The sequence below is a fragment of the Crinia signifera genome, unplaced genomic scaffold (genome assembly GCF_055691185.1).
Source record: "Crinia signifera unplaced genomic scaffold, ASM5569118v1 HAP2_SCAFFOLD_165, whole genome shotgun sequence".
Taxonomy (NCBI): domain Eukaryota; kingdom Metazoa; phylum Chordata; class Amphibia; order Anura; family Myobatrachidae; genus Crinia; species Crinia signifera.
Window position 1 is genome coordinate 37,501 of NW_028142058.1, and position 7,500 is coordinate 45,000.

The 7,500-nt window shown below is 38.4% G+C and overlaps 1 non-coding gene across 1 annotated transcript in view; it reads left to right on the plus strand.

The window, feature by feature from the left end:
* TRNAQ-CUG (transfer RNA glutamine (anticodon CUG)) overlaps positions 1 to 52 on the plus strand; it is a 72-nt gene extending 20 nt beyond the window's left edge. Inside the window, exon 1 of the tRNA in view lies at positions 1 to 52. This exon is cut by the window's left edge and continues 20 nt beyond it. This is a non-coding gene — a tRNA (tRNA-Gln).
* The last annotated feature ends 7,448 nt before the right edge of the window (positions 53 to 7,500 follow it).

The window sequence follows — 7,500 nt, forward strand, 5'->3', positions numbered from 1 at the left end:
AGCACTCTGGACTCTGAATCCAGTGATCCGAGTTCAAATCTCGGTGGGACCTTTGTATCTTATTGCACTTACAGTTCAAATATCTTGTACTTCTTACTAATGTTCATTTTAAGGGAAGCACTCTGTATCATGAATCCAGCCATCCAACGTCAATTCTCAGTTTGACCCCAACCATTTTTGCACATAAAGTTCAACTATGTGGTAATTAGAAGAAAATTGGCCTCTTTTGAAGCTTTCAATCTAAGGAAAAATGTATAAATGTCTTTGAAATGTGGTTCCATGGTGTAATGGTTAGCACTCTGGACTTTGAATCCAGTGATTCGAGTTCAAATCTCGGTGGGACCTTGAGAAGTTTTGCACGTACCGTTGAAATATGCTGTTCAATTCTTTTTTTTTTTTTTTACTTTGTTTCCCTTTTATTATTTTCTTAGTATACATACAATTATATTAGACAGAGTTCGTCTAACACAATATACACAGACAACAAAAATACAAAAATAAAATACAGACAAATTCCTATATTCCCTTAATATACCAGGTTCCTTTCCCTTACCTCCTTCCCTCCTCTTCATAGCCAGAATGGCGTCGATTTTATACAGACAATCCCGGCACATATTTTTTTTTTCTTTAGTTCTTTATTTGTTTCTTAATCCTACTGTGACTAATGTGAGTGTTGTTAGTCGTGATTCTATATGTGAAATTCCTTTGTGTAATGCTTGCCCTATCTGTGTTTATTGAGTTATATTAAGCTTATATTAAAGTGCTAGTGTAAGTAGTGTCCGTGTCTTTTCTGATTGTGCTATATATAGATGTGGTGTAAACGTAGCCTAATGTGGTGACTATATGTAGTGAGTGTGTATTTGTGTTTCCCTATGTTTGGGCTTGTGTCAGTGCTTTGTATGGCCTTTTGTGGGTGTGCTTATTTTCCCTTACATTTTAAATATTCACCTCTCCATACCTCTGCTCTTTCCCCTCCTTTCTCATTGTGCCCTTCTAGATGATCCATAGTACTCATCGTCGCCATTTTGGCTTCACAGAAATATAGGCAAAAAAAAAAAAATAGTAAACCCCGTTCTGCTCACTAGTATACGCGATTTATCCCCCCCCCCTTCATACCCATTACTCCTTCCTTGTGCCTATTACTTATTATCTATTACCTTGTTAGCATATCATTTTAGGTCATATACTTTATTTCTTACCCCATTTGTATTCTTTCCTCTGGTTTTATTCCCATAAGATTATCTGCATTTATTTTATTTTTTATCATGACTTTAGTATTTAGAATTAAGTTTCATACTTTTCTCTTGCAGCCTACTTTCTTATTATATAGCTCTTGATTACTTTTTAAATACTTATTTACTCGAGCCTAAAATCTATATGGTTATCCTTCTCCTCTATCTTGTAGCTCGAAGGAGGGAATATCTACTCCTATCATTGATAAATTCCATCTCTCCCATTTTTTAGTATAATTTGAGATTGAGCCTCTGCTCTTATACATAATCCTTTCATGTCCGGATACTTCATTTATCAGAGCTCTCCAATGATAGATATTGGGTGATTCTGGGGCCATCCACTTTCTAGCTATAAGGACCTTAGCCAAAGTTGTTAAACAAAGAACATATTGATATATTATTTTAGAATGTGTCTCTTGTAGGCCTAGGCCAAATAAACATATCCTAGCTGACATCATCGGGAGAGTTAATTCAGTAGACACTATATCTCTCGATACTTTTAACCAAAAATCCTGTATTGGTGGACAAGTCCACAGCATATGCCAAAAATCAGCCCCCTCCTGCCCACATTTTGGACATACAGAGTTTGATCTCAGTTTTGCTTTAAAGAGAGATATAGGTGTACGATAAATCCTATGTGTGATATAGAAATGTGTCTGCTGGTATCTAACACACGGAGTAGTGTATTTAGTAGATCTCAGAATTTGCGCCCACTGCTCATTAGAAAGCTCCCCTATATTTAATTCCCATTTGTTTTTAAGCTGATCGAATATATATAGGTTAATTTGATTATTTATTTCTCCATATATTCTGGATATTTGACCCCTAGATCTCAAAGAATGGAGAAACCTTTTTACAGGAGATGTCAGTATATCTATAGGATCCTTTCCGAACTGGGTTTGTGCAGCACTTCTTATCTGTAAATATCTAAAAAATGCTTCATTAGGGATATCAAACTCTTCTTTCATTTGATCGAATGATTTGAAAGTCCCCTGACTATATAGCTGCTGCACCTCACAAATTCCAGTTTTTTCCAGAAAGTATCTTGAGATAGAGTCTTCAATTCTTTAAGTATTGGGTTGTGCCATAATGGTGACTCCTCCTCTATTTCTTCCCAATCATAGATCTTATGGATCAGTCGCCACACTGTCACCATCTGCCCAAGAAGGGGAGGTAGGGACACGACCGAGACCCCAGACAACAGGAACTGTATAGGTGTATAATCAAATTTTCCAAATTTAGTCGCAAGATCCCTAAAAGTTAATATATCCCTTCCCTTCAACCAGTTTGAAATATGTACAAGTTGAGCAGCAAGATAGTAGGCTCTCAAATTCGACAAACCCAACCCACCATCATCTTTGGATTTTACTAAGGTTTGAATGGCAACTCTTGGCGTTCCCCCTCCCCAAATAAAGGATGATATCACACTGTCTATTGCTAAAAATACTTTTTTCGGTATATATCTAGGTGAGTGTTGTAATAAGTATAAATATTTAGGTTGAATCACCATCTTAATTAAATTAATACGACCTACAACTGTCAAAGGTAACTTCTTCCAAATATGCATTTTAGATTTAAACTCCTGTGTTACAGAGTCAATATTTTGGAAGACAAAGTCTTTCGGGTTAGGGGTAATCCATACTCCCAAATATCTAAATCTTAATGTCCATTGTAATGGGCAGGAGAGATCTATTTCATGCGGTATTTTGCCCGCAATTGGAAGTATATATGATTTAGTCCAATTTATACCTATTCCCGAGTACTCCCCAAATGAGTTTATTATCCGTAATATAGCAGGCAATGATCTCTTTGCCTCTCTCAGGAATAAAAGTACATCATCCGCATACAGTGCTATAGTATCCGAGATACCTCCCATTGACAAGCCTTCAATTTCAGGGGACGCACGGATATAGCTAGCAAGAGGTTCTATTGCCAGGGCAAATAAGGCCGGAGATAGAGGGCATCCCTGTCGTGTGCCTCTCTCCAGAGAAAATCGCTCCGTAGTATACCCATTGACAGTTATGCGTGCAGCTGGAGCGGAGTATAGCAATTTTATCCATCTTATAAATCCCTGACCACAGGAGAATTTACTTAATACTTTCAACAGATATCCCCACTCTACTGAGTCGAACGCTTTGGCGGCGTCCAACGACGCCACCGCCGCGCCCGGCCCAGTCTCCTCTCCCGACTGTAAATGACTGAACAGTCTTCTGATGTTTTGCATAGTACTTCTCCCCGGCATAAATCCAGTCTGATCTCCGTGGACGATTGACCCGATCACGGAGTTCAGCCTGGCAGCCAAAATTCTAGCTAAAATTTTAACGTCTGTTGACAATAACGAAATGGGTCGATATAATTCAGGTGACGTGGGATCTTTTCCTGGTTTTAAAATAACAATTATATTGGCCTCTGTCATAGATGACGGCAGTTCACCATACTCAAATAAGTTATTGAATACCTCTAATAAATAAGGTGCAAAAAAATCTTTCCATTTTTTATAGATTTCTGTAGGTAAACCGTCACAACCAGGAGATTTCTTATTAGGTGTTAATACTATAGCGGATTTCACCTCATCTATCGTTATTGGAGAATCTAGCAAAGCTTTAGCATCGGGAGACAAGGTTGGCAAATATATCTGCGAGAGATACCCGTCTAGTTGCTCATCTGTGTAGGTTGCACGGCTAGTATATAATTTCTTATAATATGCTAAAAAAACTTCAGCAATATCAGGGATGGCATGCTTTAGATTTCCTTCCGAATCATATATCTGTTTCACCGTAGAATTATTTCTATCCCCTCTGGATAAATACGACAGGTAGCTGCCCCCTATATCGGCCTGCGAATATAGATTGTGCCTTGAGAATAGGATCCTTCTTTTTGATTTATCCAAAAGTAGATCAGTCCATTTCCTCCTAGCTATACACCACTTAGTCTGATCAGAAGGCAGTCTAGATATTAAATATATACGTTCCAGCTGTCGGCATTGATCTTCTAATTTCTTTTCCTCCTCTCTGCCCCTTTTTTTATATTAACAACTCTTTTCAGCAAAGTGCCTCGTATCGAGGCCTTAAAAGCATCATGTTTTATTAGTGGATTAAAATAAGAGCTATTAAATATTTGAAAGTCTTCCCACTCACTTACTAATTCCCCCTCCTCCTCCATCAAAGACAACCAGATCGGATTTAATTTCCAGAATTTAGCTCCCTGCGGGCCTAGTTTATCGATTATTAATAGGATAGGCGAGTGATCAGAAATCCCTCTTGATAGGTAGTCGATTGCTATAACTTTAGGGATTAGGTCTGGAGATATAAGGGCCATATCGATACGCGAGAATGTACCAAATGTAGCCGAATAACATGAATATTGTGTATCTTGCGGATATCGGTGTCTCCATATATCTGTCAATCCTATCTCAGTTATTAACCTGGAGAAAGGCGTTATGGAGGATATCCGAGAGGCTACACTTGGTGCAATTCTCCATCTGTCCAAAATATTGTCCATAACATTATTATAATCGCCTAGACATACTGTAGGTGTAGTCGGAGATAGTGCGATGAAAGCCATTGCTTGTTTCAAAATGTCATTATTATAGGGTGGAGGGATATAAATAGCTAAAAAATTTAGCAACAAAGTATTAAAAAAAACCCTAAGAAACACATATCTTCCATATTGATCAATCTGAATATATTCCAGATGGAAATTCACCGTTTTCTTTATAATAACCGATACTCCTCTCGCATTTTGAGAGAATGTAGAATGATATAACCATCCCATCCACGGTTTCTTAAGGGCCAGAGTTTTGCTTCCAGTAAGATGGGTCTCGGATAAACATATAACATCTGCTTTATACAATTTAACCTGCGAGAGCACTAAAGCTCTTTTAATTTTATTATTTAATCCCCTTACATTCCATCCCAGTAAGCTTAAACCATCCTTTCTTCCTGTCATCCCTGAGTTTTAACATGGTGCCAAATAGGATAAAGTAAAAATATTATTATTATATTACCTATCGTCATATACAAAATATACCTTATTTAAAGGAGTCTCCAGAGTAACTATCCCTTTCCTTATATTGGTATCAATACTTATCTCTATAAATTTTATACTTTTTACATAAGTACTCTGTATTTTATGATTATCAGCTGGGCATACGATTTTCATATATTTCAGACACAAGCAAGGAAAAATACAATATGTATCAAGAATAGTGGGCAGAAAGAACACTAAAAAAAACATCTCTATCCCCTTATCCCTCCCCATCCCTCCCTGTATATCTACAAAAAATCGAGACATACCTCTGTCCAACCCTCCCTTCCCAAAGTATATATAATACATAGGACAATACAAAAAAACATAATACATAAAAAATAACAACAAGTAACAAAACAACATGTAGGTGGGGATATCAGGGGTCATCCTTTGACTCCTGATAGCTATTACTTAGCATTAGCTCCCTTTAATTGTACAGATACCCATCACCAGGTCAGGAGAAGAACATAAAAAAAAAAAAAAAAGGAACATACGTTATGTCCATACTTGTTTTCATCTGAAATAACTATATCTATAGATAAGTCCATAGAGCAAAAAAGAAAAAAAAAATTCTCTTTTCTTCCTTTTTTCTTTTCTTTTCCTTTCTCCTCTTTCTCCCTTTCCCTCTTCCCTTCCCCCCCTTTTTAGGGCAACTGTATCGGTAGCCATGTTCATAGGAAAACCACAGGATAGCCCTATCTATGGCTATATCTATAGAGGAGAAAAAACTGTAACTATTACTACATCCACGGTAGGAATTTAGGATAACTGTATCCATAGCTATCCCTGAAAGAAAAAAAAAAAAGGGAAAGGGGGATAGCTGTGTCTATTTCATTCATAGACTTCCTCCTCAGCTGGACCGCTAGGGCAGACTCTCTAACCATTTTTCTGCCTCTCCTGGAGTATTGAAGAAAAGGGTCGTATTATCATATACAACCCGGAGGCGTGACGGATAGAGCATTGAATACTGGATCTGCCTGTCCCGCAATTTCTTTTTAATTTGTATGAACTGTGTTCTTGATTTTTGTACATCCGTTGCGAAGTCTGGAAATACCATCACTGCATGAGTATCCCACATCAGCGGGCCTTGGGTTCGCGCTAGCCGTAACACAGTGTCCCGGTCTTTATAATTGAGCATCCTGGCGATAAAAGTACGAGACGGAGCTCCAGGAGGGAGTGGTCTGGAGGGTACCCGATGTGCCCGCTCAACTGCGAATTGCAGGCTGAAATTTTCTTTACTAAAAGTCCTCAAAAGCAATTCTTCAAGAAATTTTTCCGGATTTAACCCTTCTGCTCTCTCTGGAAGTCCTACAAATCTAATATTATTTCTTCTGAGCCGTCCTTCTAAGTTTGATAGCTTAGTTTTGACTGCAGCCATTTGCGTTGATAGCTCAGCCACTGTATTTTTTAAGGGGACATTGCCGTCTTCTATATTGCTGATCCGCTGCTCTGTTTCTCCCACTCTATCGCGGAGCTTCTGCATATCGTGTCTAATTAACGATACATCTGACTGGACCTGGCCAATCATATCAGTGACTTTCAATTCGGATTTAGCAATAGCTTCCAAAATCTGTTGTGTAGACTGTTTAGCGCTCTCATTGCTAATGTCGACTGGGTTAACATGTGTAGGAGATAGGGGTTCATCCTGTTGTACAGGTGCTGGAGGTTGGGATTTCCTGGCATATTTTTCAAGTTTCTGGGCCGCTGCAGATGCTTGTCCCGTCTTCCCCATGCTTATAGTTAATATCTAATAAGAGTCAAGTAATTTGGTGCTTCTTAAGGATAAATTAAAAAAGAAAAAAAGAATTCCTTGCACTTCTTTTTTTTTTTTTTTTTGGATTATTATTTCAAATAACAATGCACTTTATATGGTGCTTTCGGGATGGTGCTGTCTCTTTAAATGATCTAAGTGCTCTCAGACATCTTAATATTGCCCCTTTTATTTTTAGGGTTCCAATTTTGTAGCTATATTCCAGTGATTCAAAAACCGCATTCAGAGAATATACCACATTGACATACCTTCTTATATAGTAGCCTCAGTTCTGAAATCTTGCTGTTTTCACTTTCCTCTGTTATTACTTTGTTTGTGTCCCCTGTTTCAGAGGCCCAGTCCTTCTTCCAACGGCCAGCACCCACAGGTCTCCCAGATCAGGTCCAGAGGAGGCAAAGCCACTTTCAGCCGTCCCAAACAACCTCTCCTCGTGCCGGAAGCCCAGCACCGCTCCAGGACCCAGCAGCC